General features: G+C 40.6%; 1 protein-coding gene across 2 annotated transcripts in view; it reads right to left on the reverse strand.

Annotated features, from left to right (window-relative positions):
* The window catches only part of AKAP6 (A-kinase anchoring protein 6), a 500,321-nt gene extending 490,392 nt beyond the window's left edge, over window positions 1-9,929 (reverse strand). For both annotated transcript variants that reach the window (XM_062205295.1, XM_062205294.1), the window contains exon 1: window positions 9,899-9,929. The gene's annotated coding sequence lies outside the window, so the exon portion shown is untranslated. The remainder of the gene's footprint in view (window positions 1-9,898) is intronic.
* Window positions 9,930-21,575: the final 11,646 nt, after the last annotated feature.

Genomic DNA, 21,575 nt, shown 5'->3' on the forward strand with positions numbered 1-21,575 from the left:
CCATTTATCAAATCCCCAACTTTGTGCCAAAAACTTTCTATAAAATATTTTATCCTGTAAAATTAATATTCTCCCTACTTTATATTCGGAGAAAATAAAACTCTAAGGACCTCAAAGACAGAATATCTAATCATTTTGTGGCAGCCCTTAGACTCCAAAATCTGGGTTCTGTTTTTCTGAGGTGTTTCAGTACTAGGTCTCAGGAGATAGACTGAGTGTAGACAGGAAACATGGCACTGCCCCCATTCCCCACGACTACGCACATGCCCAGAGCCCATTACTCCATATACATGTGTGCACACTGTAAGATGTTAGGATTCCAAAACCCAAAATGGAGGCTTCCCATTTGGTATAAGATATTCAAAACAGTCACTTTAGGTTTGGTAACTTGATATTTTCCCCATCATTTGAGGTTCTTGGGTATTTCTGAAAAGGGACATTTTGTTTTCTACTCAAGCTGGCAGCATTTAATTCACCACTTCTTATTTGGGTATCTGAGCATACACTGCATTTAGATAAAGATGATAAGAGTTAAGAAACAAGAGAAAAACATGTCAGAGATGATGATTTCTATTTTTTTCTTAAAGCATAACTTTTAAAAAGTTATGAAAAAATATGGGTTTATTTGCGTTCATGAGAAGTAAACTAAATCCTGCTAACCACAGCAAAGTACAAAAGAAAAAAACTAAGTAAAAGCATAAGCTGGTTATATTATCTTTTTCTTTGATCCTCTCTACCTCTCGCTCTATCTATTCCTTTTTGAGTTAAAATGTAAACGTTTAAAAATCCTGTTAATCATTTATTATGAAATTAGTCTAAATCATACCATTTTTTTTTAAAATTTATGTATTTGAAAGTCAGAGTTAGAGGGAGGGAGGGGGAGGAGGAGGGAGGGAGGGAAGGGGGAGGGAGGGAGGGAGGGAGGGAGAGAGAATATCTTTCATCTACTGTTTCACTCCCCAGATGGCTACATCAGCCAAAGCTGAGTTGGTCTGAAGCCAGGAGCTTCTTCTGGGTCTCCAGTGTGGATACAGGGCCCATGGACTTTGGTCTCTCTCCACTGCTTTCCCTGTCACATTAGCAGAGAGCTGGATCGGAAGTAGAGCAGCCAGGACTCAAACTGGTGCTGCCACAGCGCAGGCCCCATAAACCATACCCTTAATTCACCAGTGTGAGTCTTTATTAGTTCTCAGACAACCACAGCTGATTTTTCTGGCTGTTTTTATTTTTTTTTTTCTTTGTTTTCATATCTGTCCCTTTTTCTTGGAGGAGCTGCCCTTTTGAGGCAGGTGTTTGCTAGAGTCTTCTAGAAACTACACACCATTCCTAGACAAGGCTGCATCCTCCTGGCTTCTTGCTGTTGTGCCCACCCCCTTATTACCACTCCCCTCCCCTTATTTTTGTGTGTTATTAATTTAAAATGGAATGTAGCAATAACACTTAGGAACATTTTTTTAAAAAACTACACTGCACACCTGTTTTCACTTTTGCATATAATAATCTGCCACATATGGCCCTGCTGCTTCAGTTATGTCCAGCTGATTCCCACACAGATTTCCAGCAAGAGTAAATAGCATGAATTTTAAAGGGTCATTCCCTTTTAGTTCACACAAATATGGAAAAGCAGATTAAACATAGGGTGGTATTTGAATAAACTATTAAAAGCTAAATCCAAGTGGATTACTGCACAAGGGCCATATCTGAGAGACTGGCCTTAAATCGGCTGTGTTTTTGGTAACAACGGAGGCCTGGGGCACTACTGGTGAAGAGGCCTGTGGGGCTTCAGGACTGTCCCAGAAGGTAAGAGTGGCTGGAGACTGGGTGGGACAGAAACAAACTGTGAGCAATAAGGACTGAGAAACCCGAGAGTGGCAAGCAAAGGGAGTGACTTATTAGAAAAGCCTTTCGATCAAGACATTTAACGAGGAGGATGGAAGATGAGAGGGCAATGGCAGAGGCGCTGGTGCTCCACCTCAGGGATGTCCAGAGCAAGCAGAGAGCTGATCAGGATCATCCACACAGAGCCCAGACAGCACAGCGCTAACTCTGTGACCAGCTCACCAAGTACCACACACGTCCTTGCCTTCAGTCCTCTTTGTCAAACGCTTGTGCCTTTAGCTTAGCACATGGGAGACATCTGACATATTTGTTGACTGTTGACAATTAGTGAAATTATCTGAAACAGCTGGTTTTAAAGTTGGTACAACAATGGCCATGATGAGCATCAGAACTTCTAAGGATTACGGTACAAGGCCATGAGGCTTGATCCTTGGAGAAGATTCTACAATTGAGGCTTACAAGAGGTACAAGAGTACCTCATGGATTTGTCAGGTCCTGGATTATTCACACAGTAAAAAAAAAAAAAAAAAAAACACACACACAAAACAAACAAACAAAAACCTTACTTTTTTCCTGTGCTGCAAGTACTTTCATTCATATTAATTTTCCAACAATTCTTCAAATCTATAGATTAACACAGCCATTTCTCACTGTTACAAAATGGGTAGAAATGTTTTAACTATCAAAAGGTCCATGAGTCTGTCAACATCTCATTATTATAAACAATAATGGTGAATCTGGACTCCAGAAATTAACACAGCTAGAACTGCCTTGCTGGAAAAGTGTTCATTATGAATATGGGCTGTAATTCCTTTTCTAATTAAAAAAGTGAACTCTTCCTACAGTAAAATAATCCCAAATTATAGGCCCCCAGCCTCCTGGAGGGAGAAAACAAAAAGTACAGTAAAAAAAAAAAAAAGTGTCCAGAAAGCATAACTATATTGTGTAATTTAAGTGAGTTAAGCAAAGGTGACAAAAATAACTAAGTGGTAAACAAAGGGCAGAATTAATATAAAAATTGAACCAATAGGATTGCTAATTAGCTTGCTTTGCACAGAAGATTTGATTTCTCCCCTGAAAGCAATGGTAATGACAAATAAACCTGACCTACCAAACATCTTCAGGTATAATGTAATATGTCCCCCAATGCCTATAAAATAAATGCCACTGAATTATTGTGCCAGCTGCTGAGTTCACGCACAGGGCCTTTGCTCTAGGTTGTTCTGACAACAATGGACCCTCAGTTTTTAAAACTCAGTTCTTTCTATTTGAATTGTTCCAGAGATGGAAGAAAGGAGTTTCAAATACAAACATCTACAGGGCTCAGGAAGTCCCAGTTGGGATAACAAAAGTGCAACACAGGACTGCATACTTAAGAGAGTCCAGTGTAAAAGAAAAACATGGAGCCCCTTAACCAAAAATTATTAATTCAAAAATGTTCACAGCAAGGACTGGCATGTGGTACAGCAGTTAATCCTCTGCCTGTGGTGCCGGCAACCCATATGGGCACTGGTTCAAGTCCCAGCTGCTCCTCTTCTGATCCAGCACTCTGCTGTGGCCTGGGAAAGCAGTAGAAGATGACCCAGGTGCCTGGGCCCCTGCACTCTAATGGGAGACCCAGAAGAATCTCTTGGCTCCAGGCTTCAAATTGGCCCAGCTCCAGCTGTTGAAGCCATTTGGGGAGTGAACCAGCAGATGGAAGACCTGTCTCTCCCTCTCACCGTCTGTAACTCTGCCTGTCAAATAAATAAATAGAATCTTTTAAAAAACAAAGAAAGAAAAATGGTGACAACCATTAAAGAGCATTAAAACAAGTGTGGAACCTTCTTAATGCAGGGCCACATGCCATGACACAGATGCCTGGGCCGCAGAGCCTGCCCTGGAGCCATTTAAAGCAAGATATAGGACAGTTTCAACTCAAATCTTTGCCACTTTGAGACTCTGTTCTAAGAGTTCCAGAATCTCTCCTTAGTTCCCTTGTGACTCAAAGCACACACTTACATGACAGCTAAAGAGATTGGAACACGTCCTGTGCATGGCTGAGAAGCAGACAGAAACATGACTGATGGCTTGCAAGGGGAACAATGCCATTCCCTTATTCTCATCAAGCCTTACACCAATTTGAGGATGCTTACAAGTACATGCTTGAGGAGAACTCTTAGGCCTCATTAAATCAAAATATCTGTAAGTTGTTGTTATAGTCAAAGTCCTCTGAAAAGGTGACATTTTGCTCAAAAGCCTTCTCACTCAAGGCACTTCTACAGTGGTCATCATGTACAATTGCTCAGAGGTGGACATTTATTGCAGAGGTTATACCGCTTGGGATGCCTGCATCCCAAATACGAGTACCTGGTTTGAGACCCTACTCCTCCACTTCTGATCCAGCTTCCTGCTAATGCACACCCTGGGAGGCAGCATGTGATGGCTCAGGGACTTGGGTCCCTATCACTGACATGGGAGACCTGGATTGAGTTCCACACAGGCTTCAGCCTAGCCCAGCCCTGAGTTATTGTTGCATTTGGGGAGTGAACCAGAAGATTGGAAGACCTCTCAGGCTGTCTCTCCCTGCCTTTCAAACAAAGTGAAAAATAATAAAAGTTTTATTAAAAAGGAATACTCCGGGCTGGCGCCGTGGTGCACTGGGTTAATCCTCCGCCTGAAGCACTGGCATTCCACATGGGTGCCAGTTCTAGTCCTGGTTGCTCCTCTTCCAGTCCAGCTCCCTGATATGGCCTGGGAAGGCAGTGGAGGATGGCCCAAGTGTTTGGGCCCCTGAACCCGGGAGGGAGACCAGGAAGAGACACCAGGCTTCTGGCTTCAGATCGGTGCAGCTCCGGCAGTTGCGGTCATTTGGGGAGTGAACCAGAGGATGGAAGACCTTTCTCTCTCTCTGCCTCTCTCACTGTTTGTAACTCTATCTGTCAAATAAATAAAATCTTTAAGAAATAAAAATAGGCCGGCGCCGTGGCTCAATAGGTGAATCCTCCGCCTGCGGCGCCGGCACACCAGGTTCTAGTCCCGGTCGCGGCACCGGATTCTGTCCCGGTTGCCCCTCTTCCAGGCCAGCTCTCTGCTATGGCCCAGGAGTGCAGTGGAAGATGGCCCAAGTCCTTGGGCCCTGCACCCGCATGGGAGACCAGGAGAAGCACCTGGCTCCTGCCTTCGGATCAGCGCGGTGCGCCGGCCACAGCGCGCTGGCCGCGGCGGCCATTGGAGGGTGAACCAACAAACAGCAAAGGAAGACCTTTCTCTCTGTCTCTCTCGCTCTCACTGTCCACTCTGCCTGTCAAAAAAAAATTAAAAAATAAAAAATAAAAAAAAGGAATACTCAATCTGCAAGTGATTGTTTTTTTCTGCTTGAACATACCAAACTAGAAACGTTATGCATACATGAATTTGTGCCTAAAATTTTGTATGAAAATACAGTTATAGCTGTAAATACATTAATACGACTGCTTGCAGAAATGCCTCCTATTTCAAGCGATGTTTGTAAGGCACACTCAGGCAATAGACAAGGCTGGAGGTAACTGGTACACTGACATCTCTGTGGAACATGTCTCCACCAATGTGTGAATAGAATGCTCAATCTCTGGACAGTTTTTAAAGGTGATAACTATCTCTGATAAAAATGGGAAAAAAAAAAACCCTCTCCTTAGTTGATTTGTCACACATACTTCATATCTCCACATGTCAGTTTTGTTGACTGATGTAGGTGCTTAATTATTGACTGTATTTCTCATACTAGTTTATACTAAAAACATGCTAATTACCATACCTGCCTTGACCATACCTAGCAAGATTCTAATCCAAATATAAGCAGGAAAAAGCTATTATTCCACTTATAAACCACATATAAGAGTACTTCAAGAAGCCCATGGAAGATAAAATTCAAAAATAAATTTATTTCGATGCAAAATCTTTTTACATCTATGCCTTATTTTTTCATAATTCACATTTTCCATGACATGAAATATAAGTAAGTAGAAATAGTATTGCAGTATCAGAGGGAATAGATTAATCTACTAAAAATTTACTTGTTCATTATGGCTTCTCCCTCTAGGAAGCAGCAGGGGAAGAGATTTGCGCCAGCCTTGTTCATTGCTATCTATGTTCCCTAACAACACCTGGCACATAGAAGATGCTCAGCAACTATTTCTTTAATTGAATTAGATCCACAAGATCAAAACAAATTGCTTCTCACTGGTTCTAGAACTGGAAAGAGAAGGAAATCAGAGACCATGTAGCAGGACCACCAACTTTGCCAAATTCCACTGGCTATTTTATCCCCAATTGGAACATAACTCCTTCAGTCACCACACCTAGAGGGTGTGTTGCTTTCTGATCAGTCTGTTGTTGCTGTATCTTATACAGACACAAGCTTTTGCCTCCTTGGAACAATCTAGGACAAAAGTTAACTTCTCCCCAGAACCTGGAACAGACTAATGAGCTCTGTGGAATAATATTTCTAAGTATTCACCCTACTGGAATCAATACCAGTGTGCTGTCAGTGTATCCATTAGCCCCACTCTCAAACAAAGAGCAGCCCTCGGTGCCCAGTGATGACACTGGGCGTGGACAGCTGGGGATAGGCAAGATGATGCAGCGATGACTGTATCAGCTCTCCTCAGACACAGAGCTTTCAGGATATTGCACAAGACTGCCATTCTTGTACTTTGTCAGAGACAGACAGCTTTTGGTATCAGCCACTGATACATCCAGCAAAATACACCCTGTTTTTATCTTCTGGATCCAAGAGATGGATTCAGATTACACTTCAGGGCTGTGAGAGAAGTTTTTGTTTCTATTCCTTGCCTGAGAGGGAATGTAAATGTCTTCAAGCTGGGAGAGTACTACTTATTTGGCAGATAAGACCAATACAACAAACTGGAATCATTACTGACTCAGGTAAGACCTGCATTAAGCGCAGCTGCATCATGCCCATGCCCATTCATGTAGCATTTGCCATACGCAGATCCTGCTAGAAAAACATGCCAAGGAAGGGTAATGGTAACATGTCCAAGGATCAATTCTTCAACTCTTAACTCTCAGGGAGCAGAGTAAATTTTCACATCTGACCAAAAAGAGTATGCTCATCTTTACAGTAAAATTGATTTTAGTATTGTAAATGAGACTTTGTCCTACATGAGCAATCTGATTTTCCGGCAGGCATGAGAAGAGTCAGGTGAGTGTGATGGAGAGTAGATGGCTTATCTCTCAGGTATACACAACTAAGGTGTCATAAAACAGAAATGCCTGTGAGTAGGAACATGCGCTTCGCAGCCTGGTCACATTGATTTGGAACCCCAACCCAATCACTTATAGCAAAGTTTGTTAACCTAGCTAAGGATTGGCTTCCACAAAATATGAATAAATAACACATAATCTTACAGAGTGAAACTGTCATCATGATTTATGTCATTATATGGCTAAATAAGGTTATACAAAGCTTGGTATTGTACCTACAACATAATAAAAACTGAATAAATGATTGCTGTAGTTGTTTTAATGATTATTTTTTATCATTCTCACCATGTCCTAGTTACCTGCAAAGAATCAACTTCTTTAAGATTTTGTAATTCAATAATGAGAGCCATAGCCAAAAGGATTGAACAAAAAGGTTAACTTTGTGTGAAGATTCCAGGGTCTAAACATGGTTTTGATGATCTATCAGTCATTACTGTGAAACAAAATTTTTTCAATTCTAAAAGTTTCAGTGAGGCACTAACAAATATAGTCACAGATTAATCTCTCCCTTCCCCACACACATACACACAAAATCCACCCCTTGGGGATATATTAAAACTAAGGCAACTGAAATAGCCTTAACCAGTAATTAAGACACACAGCTAATCAGAAAGCAGCACAGGCTGTGGCCCTCTGAGAAGGAACGAAGCACCAGGATGACAGCTCCCATTACCAGGGCTTTGTTCTCCAAGAGCAAAAAGGGCACAAGAACAGAAAGTTGGGGGACTACAACAATTGCATTTTGAACATTTGCTGGAAGGTGGAGGCAGAGGGAGAAGCCCTAGGCTTGTCTGTACCGGTGGTTGCTGCGCTCGGTAACTGCGTCAGCCTACACCCACCAGCGCCCTTCCCCACCCTCAAAGCATGACTCCACTTTTTCTAATGCTGCCCTTAAGGAATCTGGCCTCTGCGACTTCCAGTAATTGTACAGATCACCCATGATGAAGCAGCTTAGGGAACGGTTAGACAAAAGAGACAAGAATTAAGCAAACAGAAAACTCATTTAAATGCTGTCTTCAGTTGTATCACTCCTGGCAGATCATGTTACCAAACAAGTCTTGTTTTGTTGCTTTTCCTTGGAAGTAACTCTTTAAAAGAATCCTACCAGGCACTGATTTATAATCCGGCCACTAGATGCAATTTCCCTTCCCCCATCACCATCTAGCACTCCTCCCAGCCACCTTAGAGCTGCAGACTGAGCTGTGCTCACACCCAGCAGTCCCAGCAGAGCTTTCTGCTCACATTATACAACATTAAAGAGCAGGCAGCAAACAATTCATGGTCCTAAGCGTTTGTGATAACACCAGGCTGAGCCGACCTCTCCCATCCCATGCAGCTGCATGTCAGCCACATAAGCTTAAGGGACTGAGAGGAGCATGTGGTAGAAACAAAGTAATTAAAAAACCCAAGGTCTTTCATTCCGGCTAGTGCCTGACGGAACCAATATGCTCAACTCTGGGGAAAAAAAAAAAAAAAAAAAAAAGACAATCAAGCTGGCTAGAGGTCTTGCTTCTCCCATTTCCTATGATACATCTTATTTAGGTTCGATAAATAGCCTAGAAGGAGATGGCCTCTGGGGTTGCCATTCTTCCCTGTAGGACTTTACCAATAAAAATGATCAACTCCGCAGCACTGAGCGACAAGACCACTCCCTGATCCTAAGTGGACATATTGATCAATTGGACTGACATGTGCCTCCCTCCTTTCTCTCTCCTTGTAGCAATAAACTGCACCAGAGAAATTCATTTTATTTTCCATAAAAAAGACAACACACTGCTCCTTATCTGACACTGTCAGGTTATATTTACATATTTATATATATATATATATATATTTTTTTTTTTTTAAGGAACAAATAGTAATGATGTAGATGCCAAAAGACAGAGCTTAGAGTTGAAATGAAAACGACAGAGTTTCAGAATTGAGTTGAGGCTAAAACTGAGTCCAGAGATCTATAATCCCTACAAGCACTGAGGATCCTGATATTTATGCATCACACCAGATTTTAGGTAAAGTTAAGCAAGAGATGGCAACACCAATGCCACTTCCAGAGGCTCTCTCCAAGGCTCATCCTTGACTGCGACTGCCGCAGAGACTTGTGCCTTTCTCAGTTACAAGTCAGCCTGCAAACAACTCCAGCTATTTTAGAGACTGGCTCGAGATGGGAAAATAGCGTGGCAGTGTTTCAATTAACTATGAAGGACACAGGCTAAAGAACTACTGTATAAATTTAAGGCTCAATTCATTTCATTTGGTTTAGGTCTTAATGTTTTTAATAAATTCTCTCTTGAACGTCCAAGAGATCCCCTTTCACATCAGGGTTATGTCAAATGCTTATTCAGCATTCATTCCCTGCCATGAAGAAACTGAAACCCAACCAAGGAAAATACTGAATTTCATAGTGCAAATCATTAAATATTTCATAAATCACAAGAACAAACAGGGGACCAATTAGCTCTGCTCCATAAAAAAGAAAAACATATCTTTACAATGTTTAAATATTGTAAACTACTCATTTCAGACCTTAACTGGGGGTTTTATGAGAGAAAATTGTTGTATTTATGAACAATTCCATGAGAACACTAAAAATAACAGACTGAGACGGAGCAAAAATAATTCTAGGTATTTGGATTCCCGTACGACTCTTACGGGCCTTTGTCTTAACCCAGCAGCCTGAAAAACAGATTTAGGTAAAACAGCCCTTCTTTCCTCAGTCCATTTTAAGCACACAAACATCCCCCCATCTCCACCTTAGCAGACACCGGCGAACCAACAAAACAGCCAGGCAATTAAGGCCCAGACATGTAACACTCACCATCTCCTGCTCCCACCGTCTTCTTTTGATGTTTACGGCACATCTGTAGGATGCAATACTAGGAGATGCCTTGTTTGACCTGCTGCATGATGCTGTGACATCAGTTCAGATGATGCAGCTCATTATGGGAAAGACTGCTGTTGCTATGGCAACTGGGATGTGCTAGGAATCCTTGCTGCATTTCCAGTGGAGCTTGAGACAATACGGAAGCCCTGTAAGAAACAGACGACATGCAAAATTTAGACCAGAGAGAGAGAGGATTCCTCATTGGACTAAAATCTATAGATTTAAAAGGGATTTCCTGAAATCACTTTGGAAAAAATTAAAATTACCTCCTCCTTGTTATACATTTAGGAAAAAAAGTGGTAGGGGAATAGATTTAGCATGAAACAAAAACTCAGACACAGTGCTTCCCTGGTAGGCAGTGTGACCACTTTTTCCTCTCCAGACACTGCAACACCTTTTTAAAAGTTATTAAAAAGAGTTTTTGCTCATCTCTCAATGAATAAAAGAACAAAGCAGGGAATAGGAAAATAATTTGAAATGGATTATAAAGAATTGACCAAGTAACTGTAAGTCTAAAGTAAACAGGCTTTAATTCTTTAAAAATGGGCACTCAGCCAATGAAGTCTGCCTGGATCAGTCCCTCTAATGGGCACCAACCCACAGAACCTTCTCATACAGAGTAATTTCGGGTCACACCTGATCACTGGACTGCAGTGGAATGTTTGGAATGGAGGGGCATACAGCATTCCACCCTCAACTTCTAGGGACCCTTCCCATTCATGGGTAAAATGCGAGAGTCTTTTCTGGGGCAAACCCTAGTGGTTGGAACAAGTGGCAGACCCGACAGAAACTTCCTAAGTCATTGGCATTCCAAACATTGGGGTCTGTTTTCTTCTCCTCAGGGCAATTATACGGCCTACCACACAGGAGGAGATTACTCACACCCCTCCCCCAGTGAAAGCTGGAACTGTGTGAAAAGCCACATTTAAACAAGACACAGTGAGGTATTTCCCCAGTTGGTAAAAGAAAAGCAAATCTAAAGCAATCACTTCTTTCCAGTCCTGAGCAGAAACAAACATCACGTGGTGAGAAGCGGGTGGGGAAGGAGACATGGACAGAGCAGCCCATCTCTTGCATATTTAATACTTGCAGACCATTGATAAGACACAGACTCAAGCTGACCTACATCCACTCGTTTTACAACTCTGTGCAAGAACAACATTCTAAAAGCCCAAAATATAATGAGACGATTATGTTGTCCCCTCCTACTTGACATTTTAAATGACACTGTTAACTGACAGCAAGGGAGGTGGGCAATGAATGGCAGAAGGAATTCAGACCCTGTCTTTGTAAATAGGGGCTGATAAAATGTCTGAGAGGTGCCAAGATCCTAGCAGGGTGTACCATCAGCCACACACAGAGCAGCAGTGTCCCGGATGGGAAGCTTTACATAATAAGAAATCAGAAACCAAAAGAAATGTGAAGCTGCCTGCCCAGGTCATCCATGGGCTACAATAGCAGGGACAGAGCCTGACTCTTCTCTGCATCTTAGCCTTAGACCACATACCATGCACACTGAGGAAGGTAATAGGCAGCCACTCCAGCACAAAGAGCACTTATCTGGGATTCACCAAACGCAAATATGAATGCCAATTTCTCCCAGACATCTGTGTGACATCAGGCCTATCAATCAGGCTAACCTCTCTGGGCCTCAAGTTTTTATCTGCAGAGATGATGGGTTGAGCTAATAATCACGGTTTTCAGATTTTTTTTTTTTTGGTAGAATGCTTTTTCTTTGAAAATTTTTATTTATTGATTTATTTGAAAGTTTTGGGTGGAGAGAGGGGAGGAGGGGTAGAGAGAGACAACTTCCATGCACTGGTTGACTCCCCCGAATGACTATAATAGCCAGGGTTGGGCCAAGCCAAAGCCTATAGCCAGGAACTCCATCATGGGAGGCAGAAGTCCAAGCATTTGGGCCATAATCTACTGCCTTTCCAGGCACACTAGCAGGAAGCTAGAACAAAAGCAGAACAGGTGAGACTTGAAACAGCACTCCAAACTGGGATGCCAGCACCACAACACTGGCCCCTGGAACTCTTTTTTTTTTTTTTTTTTTTTTTTTTTTTTATGAAAATTGGCTTGGTTGAGGGAGATAAGAAACCTAGAGCCAAGACTGATGGCCTCTCCTTATCTGCTACATCCAACGTTGTCTGCTATGAGAGGACCCTTGGAAGTTATCTCTTAACAACTCTTCAGTCTCTGGAGACAATGAAATAAAAGCCGTGGACCTAGAACAAGATTAGACTTTCCAGAGCTAAAATACCATGATTCTGTAAAGAGAAGAGGGCAGGATGGAACCAGGTGTTCTAGAATTGAACATGGCTTCTCAAAATGAGAAGAAGCTTATTAGTCTCCTTTGCTAGCAGCAAGTCATCTGCTTAATGAGAAGTAATGAATGGTTCACTAAATCTGGGGCCAGCTGAGACTTTCAACAACTTGAACTAGCTGAATAGCTGGCCCACAGAATAGCCCATCACTGCATCCTCCCAACCCATTCTCAGAATCTCAACATACGGAGGCCCAGAGAAACAGAAGCTCAGACTTGCCCAGGAAGCCACTAGGAAGACCACCCTGAGCAGCTCAACCACTGGAGGCCCTGAAAGTCATCAAGCAGCCCTTGGACCCTCTATGACCTGGTCCCTGTGCAACCCTCAGGCATTGACAGGCACCCCCCTGCACTACTGAGCATGCTGCACCACACCCTCCTGGGCCCATTGTCTACATGGTGGACACATAGTCCAGAGAAACTAGTGGGAGCTCCCACTCCCGAAGAGTGTACAGTGTACCCAGAGTTGCCAGAAAAGCCACTCTGCCTAAGGGACCTTCATACTAGTTCCTGGTACAATTCCACAACCCCTACAGACTAGGCCAGTGAGATACTCACAGACATCACCTACATTAATTACAGCTAAAGAAGCTTCACAGACATTATATTAATGCACTCAGCTGGAGCCAAAGTCAATGAAGCTTATCTAACCGATATCCTCAGACAAATAGCTAGCCAAAAAAAAAATGTTTTACTACAAAAATCATGCTATAAAATTAACAACTGGCCTGCCAGATGCAAAGAAAAAAAAATTTAAGGACACAGAAAGCATTAAAAATAAGGTAACTTGACATCCCCAAAGGAACCCAATAACTCTCTATTTACGGACTCTAAAAAAAAAAAAAAGAAAAAAGAAATTGACAAACTGCTTGACAAAGAATTCAGAATGATGATGATTTTAAGAACACATAATACCGACAGGATAATTCAATGAAATTAGGACAACAATGATATGAATGAAAAATCCTGCAAAGAGAGAAAGAGATCATAAAAAAAGAACTAATCAGAAAACTTGGAGTTCAATAAATGAAACAAAAAATACTCATGCAGTTGAAAACCTCAACAGCAGAATCAATCAAGCAGAAGAAAGAATTTCTAAGCTTCAAGACAGGTCTTTTGGAATAATCCAGTCAAACAAAGATAAAAAAGAAAAAAATAATAATAGAATGAAGAAAACTTTCAAGACTTATGGGACATCTTTAAGCAAGCAATTACATTAGGGGTGTTCCAAAAGAAAAGAATCTGTTCAACTAAATTATCTCTGAAAACTTTCCAGATCTTGGGAAAGATAGGGACATCTAGGGTCAGGAAGCCCAAAGAACTCTCAACAGATGTCAACTAAACACAAAATAAATTAAAATGTTCCTTCTGATAATATAGTCAAATTGTCAAAACTACAATATAAAAAGAGAAAAAGATAAAAACAGCAAGAGAAAAAAAGCACCAAGTCACTTCCATGGGAATCCTCATTAGTCTAACAGCAGACTTCTTACAGAAACCTTGCAGGCCATGAGAGAATGGGATGATTTACTCAAAGCCTTAAGGAAACAAAAATGGCTAGCCAAGAATACTACACCAAATAAAGCTATCCTTCAGAAATGCAAATGAAATAGATGGTCCACAAGAAGCAAAAACTAGGATGTTCACCACCACCAGACCAGCACTACACAAAAGACTTAAAGGAGGGGCCACAGCTGTGGCATAGCAGGTAAAGCTGCCACCTGCAGAGCTGGCATTCCATATGGGTGCCAGTTCAAGTCCTGACTGCTCTACTTCTGATCCAGCTCTCTGCTGTGGCCTGGGAAAGCAGTGGAAGATGGCCCAAGTCCTTGGGCCCCTGCACCCATGTGGGAGACCCAGAAGAAGCTCTTGGCTCCAGATTGGCTCAGCTCTGACCTTTGCGGCCATTTTGGGAGTAAACCAGCGGATGGAAGACCTCTCTGCCTCTCTAACTCTGCCTCTCAAATAAGTAAACAAATCTTTAAAAAAAAATACTTAAGGAGTCCCACACTAGAAGTAATCATTTAGAATGATAGCTATCATCATGAAAACACAAAGAAGTTTAAAACTCAACAATTGTATAGGTTAACAAAAAATAGACTAGAATTAAAACTTCCCAATATCGAAAACCATCAAATCACAAAAATGAACAACAGAAGAGGAAGAAAGGAACCAAGAATATATAAAACCATGAGAATAAAATTAGCAGAATGCCAGAAGTATTTCTTTACTTACTAGCGATAACCTTGAATGTAAATAGATTAATTTCCCACCAAAAGAAGTAAGACTTGACTGAATGATTTCAAAAACAAGATGCAGAGATATGCTACCTGCAAGAAACTCATTTTATTTGTAAACACACAAACAGACTGAAAGTAAAGGCATACCATGGGAAAAGATATTCCATGCCAAGGGGGGAGAAAAGACTAAGAAGTAGCTATATTTTATGAGACAAAATAGACTTTAATTAAAAAACTGTAAAAAGAGAAAAAAGGTCACTGTATAATGATAAAGGGGCTAATTCAATAAGAACAACTGTAAATATACATATGCCTATGAATGTATATATATATATATATACATATATATATACACACACACACATACACACACACACACTAAACGGAATACCCAATTATATAAAGCAAACATTATTACATCCAAAAAGATAGAATCTTTTTTTTCAAAGTTTGATTTACTTATTTGAAAGGCAGAGTTACAAAGAAGCAGAGGCAGAGAGAGAGGTCTTCTATCCACTGGTTCACTCCCCAAATGGCCACAATCAGCTGGAGCTGGGCTGATCTGCAGCTGCGAGCCAGGAGCTTCTTCCAGGTCTCCCATGTGGGTGCAGGGGCCCAAGGACTTGGGCCATTTTCTACTGCTTTCTCAGGCCATAGCAGAGAGCTGGATCAAAAGTGGAGCAGCCAGGACTTGAACTGGCACCCATATGGAATGCCGGCACTGCAGGCGGCAGCTTTACCTGCTACGCCACAGCACCAACCCCAAAAGATTCTAACAATAATAATTGTTAATTTCAACATCCAATCTTCCTCATTGGATGGATCATCCAGACAAAACACACAAAGGAATATTACAGTTAAACTATACTGTAGACCAAATAGATTTAGCAGACATTTACAGAACAGTTCATCCAGTCACTCCAGAATTCACATTCTTCTCAGCAGCACAAGAAACATCAAAGATAGAGCATATATAGCTCACAAAACAGTCTCAAAACATCAAAAATATTGAACTCATAGCTGGTACCCACTGTGACTACAATGTAATGACCAGAAATAAATAACAAGATAAACTTTAGAAATCACACCAATACATGGAAACTAAACAGCATTCTCTTCAACAATGAATGGATCAATGAAAAAAATCAAAAGAGAAATTAAAAACTTTCTTGAAAAACAGTAGGCATTTGGCACAGCAGTCAAGAAATAGCTTGGGATGCCCACATTCCATATCAAAGCACCTGGGTTTGAGTCCTAGTTCTGCTTCCAACACAGCTTCTGGTTAATATAAACCCTGGGAGGCAGCAAGTAATGGCTCAAATAGTTGGGTCCCTTCTAACCAAATGGGAGACCCAGACAGAGCTCTAAACTCCTGGCTTTGGCCTGATCCAACCTCAGCTGTTGTGGGCATCTGGAGAGTGAACCATGAAAAATACAGATAGATAGATCTCTCACTCAGTCTGCCTACCAAATGAGTAAAAAATAAATTTTTTGAAAAAGGAAAATTTCTTAAAATAAGCAAAAATGAAAACACAGCATACCAAAACTTATAGGAAACAATAAAAGCAGTACTAAGAAGTTTATAGCAAAATAGCAAGATTCTAAATAAACAATCTAATGATGCAACTCAAGGAACTAAAAAAACAAAGACAAATCCAAGATTATTAGAAGGAAAGACATAAAAATGATCAGAGCAGAAATGAATGAAATAGATTACAGAAATGCAATCACGAAATTACTTTTTAAAAATGATAAACAAAATTGGCAAGTCTTTAGCTAGAATAACCAATGCAAAAGAGAGAAGACCCAAAAAAATAAAATCAGAAATGAAACAGACACTACAACCACTACCACAGAAGCACAAAAAGAATCAGTAGGGATTGTTTCAAATGACTATATACCAACCAATTAGAAAAATCTACAAGAAATGGATACATTTCTGTGTGTGTATAAAACCAATCCCCATGAGGACACAGAAAATCTTAATAGATCAATAACAAGTAGTGAGAATGAATCAATAATATAAAGTCTCCCAACAAATACAAGCCTAAGACCAGATGGATAAACTGTTGAATTCTAACAGTCTTTTAAAGAAGAACTAATGCCAAGTTTTTCCAAATTATTCCAAAGTATTGAAAAAAAGGGTATCCTGGGGCTGGGGCTGTGGTGTAGCAGATAAAGCCGCCGCCTGCACTGCTGGCATCCCATATGGGTGCCTGTTTGAGACCCAGCTGCTCCACTTCCCATCCAGCTCTCTGCTTAAAGCCTGGGAAAGCAGTAGAAGATGGCCCAAGTCCTTGGGCCCCTGCACCCACATGGGAGACCGGGAAGAAGCTCCTGGCTCCTGGCTTCAGATTGGCGCAGCTCCAGCCAGTGTGGCCAGTTGGGGAGTGAACCAGCAGATGGAAGACCCCTCTCTCTCTCTCTCTGCCTCTCCCTCTCTCTCTCTGTAACTCTGACTTTCAAATAATAAATAAATCTTAAAAAAAAAAAAAAAAAGGAAAAAGAAAAGAAGGGTGTCCTTACAAACCCGTTCTAAATGGCCAGGTTACTCTGACACCAAACCCAACAAGATCATAACAAAAAATAAGAATCACAAACCAATATTCCTGATGAATGTAGATGTAAAAATCCTCAACAAAATGCTAACAAATGAAATCCAACAACACATCAGAAACATTATACAGCATGAACATGTAGGATTTATCTGAGGCATGCAAGAATGGTTCAACATATGCAAATAAATAAAGGCAATATATCATATCCACAGAATGAGGGATAAAAAACATATTATCATCGCAACAGTCACAGAAAAAGCATCTCTCTATATAGCTTTCCCTCTCTTTCTTGAACTTTTCCTTTCAAATAAATAAAAAATAAATGAATCTTTAAAGTAAAAAAGAATCAGCTTTTTTTTTAAACAGAAATAGTGAAAATGTAGAGAAAGAAATCAAAACAATCCTATTTACAAAAGCTACAAAAAAAGTAAAATACCTAGGAATAAATTTAACCAAGAAAGTTAAGGATCTCCACAATGGAAATTTAAAAAAAAAAAAAAACACTCATAAAGGAAATAAAAAATGACAGTTAAGAAATGGAAAGTTAGGCCGGCGCCGTGGCTCAACAGGCTAATCCTCCGCCTTGCGGCGCCGGCACACCGGGTTCTAGTCCCGGTCGGGGCACCGATCCTGTCCCGGTTGCCCCTCTTCCAGGCCAGCTCTCTGTTGTGGCCAGGGAGTGCAGTGGAGGATGGCCCAAGTGTTTGGGCTCTGCACCCCATGGGAGACCAGGATAAGCACCTGGCTCCTGCCATCGGAGCAGCGCGGTGCGCCGGCCGCAGCGCGCTACCGCGGCAGCCATTGGAGGGTGAACCAACGGCAAAGGAAGACCTTTCTCTCTGTCTCTCTCTCTCTCACTGTCCACTCTGCCTGTCAAAAAAAAAAAAAAAAAAAGAAATGGAAAGTTATACCATACATAAATGGATTAGAAAAATTAACATTGTTAAAATATCCATATTACCCAACACAATCCACAAATTCAGTGTAATTCCTACCAGAATATCAATGACAGTCTTCACAAAAAAAAGAAAAATCCTAAAATTTATATGGAACCACAAGAGACCTTGAATAGACAAAACAATCCTGAACAAAAGGAACAAAGCTGAAGGCAACACAATATCTGATTTTAAAAAATACTACAGGAGCAGGCCTTGTGGCACAGATTAAGCCACGGCTTGACACACCAACATCCCATATTGGAGTGCCTTCTGCCTTCCTGCTAACATTCCTGGCAAGGCAGTGGAAGATGGTATAAATACTTGGGTCCTGACACCCATTTGGGAGATGAGAATGGCATTCCTAGCTCCTGGCTCTAGTCTTGCCCAGACTTGGCTATTACGGCATTTGGAAACTGAACTAGCAGGTGAAAACTAAGCTAGTTAGCTCTGTCACTTTGCCTTTCAAATAAATAAATAAATCTTAAAAAAAAAAAAGTGACCAAAACAGCATGATATTGGCATAAAAATAAACACATAGACCAATGGAGCAGAATTAAGAACTGATAAAGAAATCCACACATTTACAGCTAATTGACTTTCACAAAGACAGCAAAGACAGACATTGGAGAAAGTCTGATAAATGATGCTAGGAAAACTGGACATCCACATCGGGGGGAAACAATGAAATCACACCTATATCTCTCAACTCAGAATGGATCAACTATGACTTGGAACTACAAAACTACTTGAAGAAAACACAGAAAAAAAACTGCTTCTAGACATTGATCTGGGCATAGGTTTTTTGGATGTGACCCCAAAATCCCAGGCAACAAAAGCAAAATTAACAAATGGAAATGGAATTACATCTAAATTGTTTCTGCATATCAAAGAAAACAATCAATATAAACAGCCTTCAGAATAGAAGCAAATATTATATTTATTAAAATATTTAATATATTCATTCCAACAAGAGATTAATTTCTACAATATATAAGAACCTCAAATAACAGAAAAAAAAAAAAACCCAAACCAAAAAAAAGATCTAAATGTTTCTCAAAAGAGGACACAATAGCCAACAAATGTATGAAAAAATGCTCACCATCACTAATTATCAGAGAAAAGCAAATCAAAACCACACTGAGATATCAGCTTACCCCAGTTAGAATCCCAATTTTCTGACAAAAAAATAACGAATGCTGGCAAAGATACAGAGAAAAGGGAACTCTCATACACTGCTGGTTGGAAAGAAAATTAGTACAGCGACTAAGAAAAGCAGTATGGAGGTTCTTCAAAACCTCTAAATAGAATTCCTATATGGCTCAGCAATCCCACTGCTACACATATTTCCAAAAAAACTAAAACCAGGATGTCAACGATCCATCTTAACTCACATGTTTATTCACAACAGTCAAGATGGGGAGTCAACCTAGGTATCCAGTGAAGGATGAATGGCTAAAGCAAATGTGGTGGGGATCCACAAAGGAATATTATTCAGTTACAAAAAGAAATAAAGTTTTGTCACTTGCAGTAACTTGGACGGCACACAACAAATGCTGCATGTTCTCATTTACATATGGAAACTAAAAAATTCATCGCAAAGAAACAGAGACTAGTGATTACCAGAGCCTGAGAAAGGTGTGGGGGAGGTGACAGGTATGCCAATTACCCAATCTGATCTTTTTTCTTAAAGAAAGCTTTTATTTAATAAATATAAATTTCATAAGTACAACTTTTGGATTATAGCAGTTCTTCCCCCATACCCGCCCTCCCACCTCCAAACCATTCCACCTCCTACTCCCTCTCCCAACCCATTCTTCATTAAGATTCATTTTTAATTATCTTTATATACAGAAGATCAATTCTATACTAAGTAAAGATTTCAATAGTTTGCACCCACACAGACACACAAAGTATAAAATACTGCTTGAAGACTAGCTTTACTGTTAATTCTCATAGTACAACTCATTAAGGGCAGAGGTCCTACATGGGGAGCAAGTGCACAGTGACTCCTGTTGTTGATTTAACAATTGACACTCTTATTTATGACATCAGTGATCATCTGAGGCTCCTGTCATGTGCTGCCAAGGCTATGGATGCCTTTTGAGTCCACAAACTCTTTCAGTATTTAGACAGGGCCATAAACAAAGTGGAAATTCTCTCCTCCCTTCAGAGAAAAGAACATCCTTCTTTGATGGCCCCTTCTTTCCACTGGGATCTCACTCAGAGATCCTTCATATAGATCATTTTTTGCCACAGTGTCTTGGCTTTCCATGCCTGAGATACTCTCATGGGCTTTTAGCCAGATCCGAATGCCTTAAGGGCTGATCGTGAAGTCAGAGTACCCAATCTGATCATTACACATTGTATACATGTACTCATATGCCACATTGCACCACATAAACACACAAACACTATGTATCAATTTTAAAGCGGGGGGGGGGGGAGGCGGCCTTGTTGGTACAGTGGATTGGGCTGCTACCTACAACACTGGCATCCCATATGGAGCTCCAGTTGGAGTCCCAGATACTCCGGTTCTGATCCAGCTCCATATTAATGTGTCTCTCTCCCCTCCCTCTCCCTTTCTCTCTCTATTACTGTCTTTCAAATAAAATAAGTAAATCTTTAAAAAGGAAAGAGGGGCAGGCACTGTGGCATAGCAGGCAAAGCTACCACCTTCAATGCCAGCATCACATATGGGCACCAGTTCTAGTCCCAGCTGATTCACTTGCATTTCACTTCCCTGCTGATGCACCTGGGAAAGCAACAGAGGGTGGCCCGAGTCCTTGGATCCCTGCACCCACATGGAAGACACAGAAGAAACTCCTGGCTTCAGATCAGTCTAGCTCCGGCAATTGCAGCCATTAAGGGAGTGAACGAGCGGATGGAAGATCTCTTTCTGTGTCTCGTTCTCCCTTTCTAACTCTGCCTTTTCAAGTAAATAAATCTTAAAAAAAAAAAATGGAAAGAGTAGAGGGAGGGAAGGAGGAAGGTGGAGAGGAAGGAAGAAAGGATAGAAGGACTGACAGACGAACATATTCTCCAACCCCTGGTCAGATAACACATGTTATCAAAAACACATGGTCAGATAACACATGTTATCAAATCACTCATCAAACATAAGTATGTGTGCATACAAATACACACACACACACACATATATATATACATTTAAAAACATAGGTGAGAAAAAGGTTTTGCTCAGAACATCAATCTTTGCCTCTTACTCTATTCAATGACAGCATGATATTTTTCAATTTACCAATTTACTACTAGAATGAACATTCTATCAATGTACTTATCATGAAAACATTTCAGCATAAAATATTTTTGCTTCATGGGATTCTTTAGAAAAAGATTATACAAACAAAAGTAAATGCATAGTATTGATACATTTACATATTACAAAAAGAACATACAGAATAATATATAGAAATATCATAAGCACAACAAAATCAAGTAATAAAACTATTGCTTTCCTTAGCTCTATGTTTATAGTGCTTACCTAGCTTCTATGTAGAATTTGGCAAAAGAGGTAAATATTTTCCT

This window comes from Lepus europaeus, chromosome 11, assembly GCF_033115175.1.
Source record: "Lepus europaeus isolate LE1 chromosome 11, mLepTim1.pri, whole genome shotgun sequence".
Lineage (NCBI taxonomy): Eukaryota > Metazoa > Chordata > Mammalia > Lagomorpha > Leporidae > Lepus > Lepus europaeus.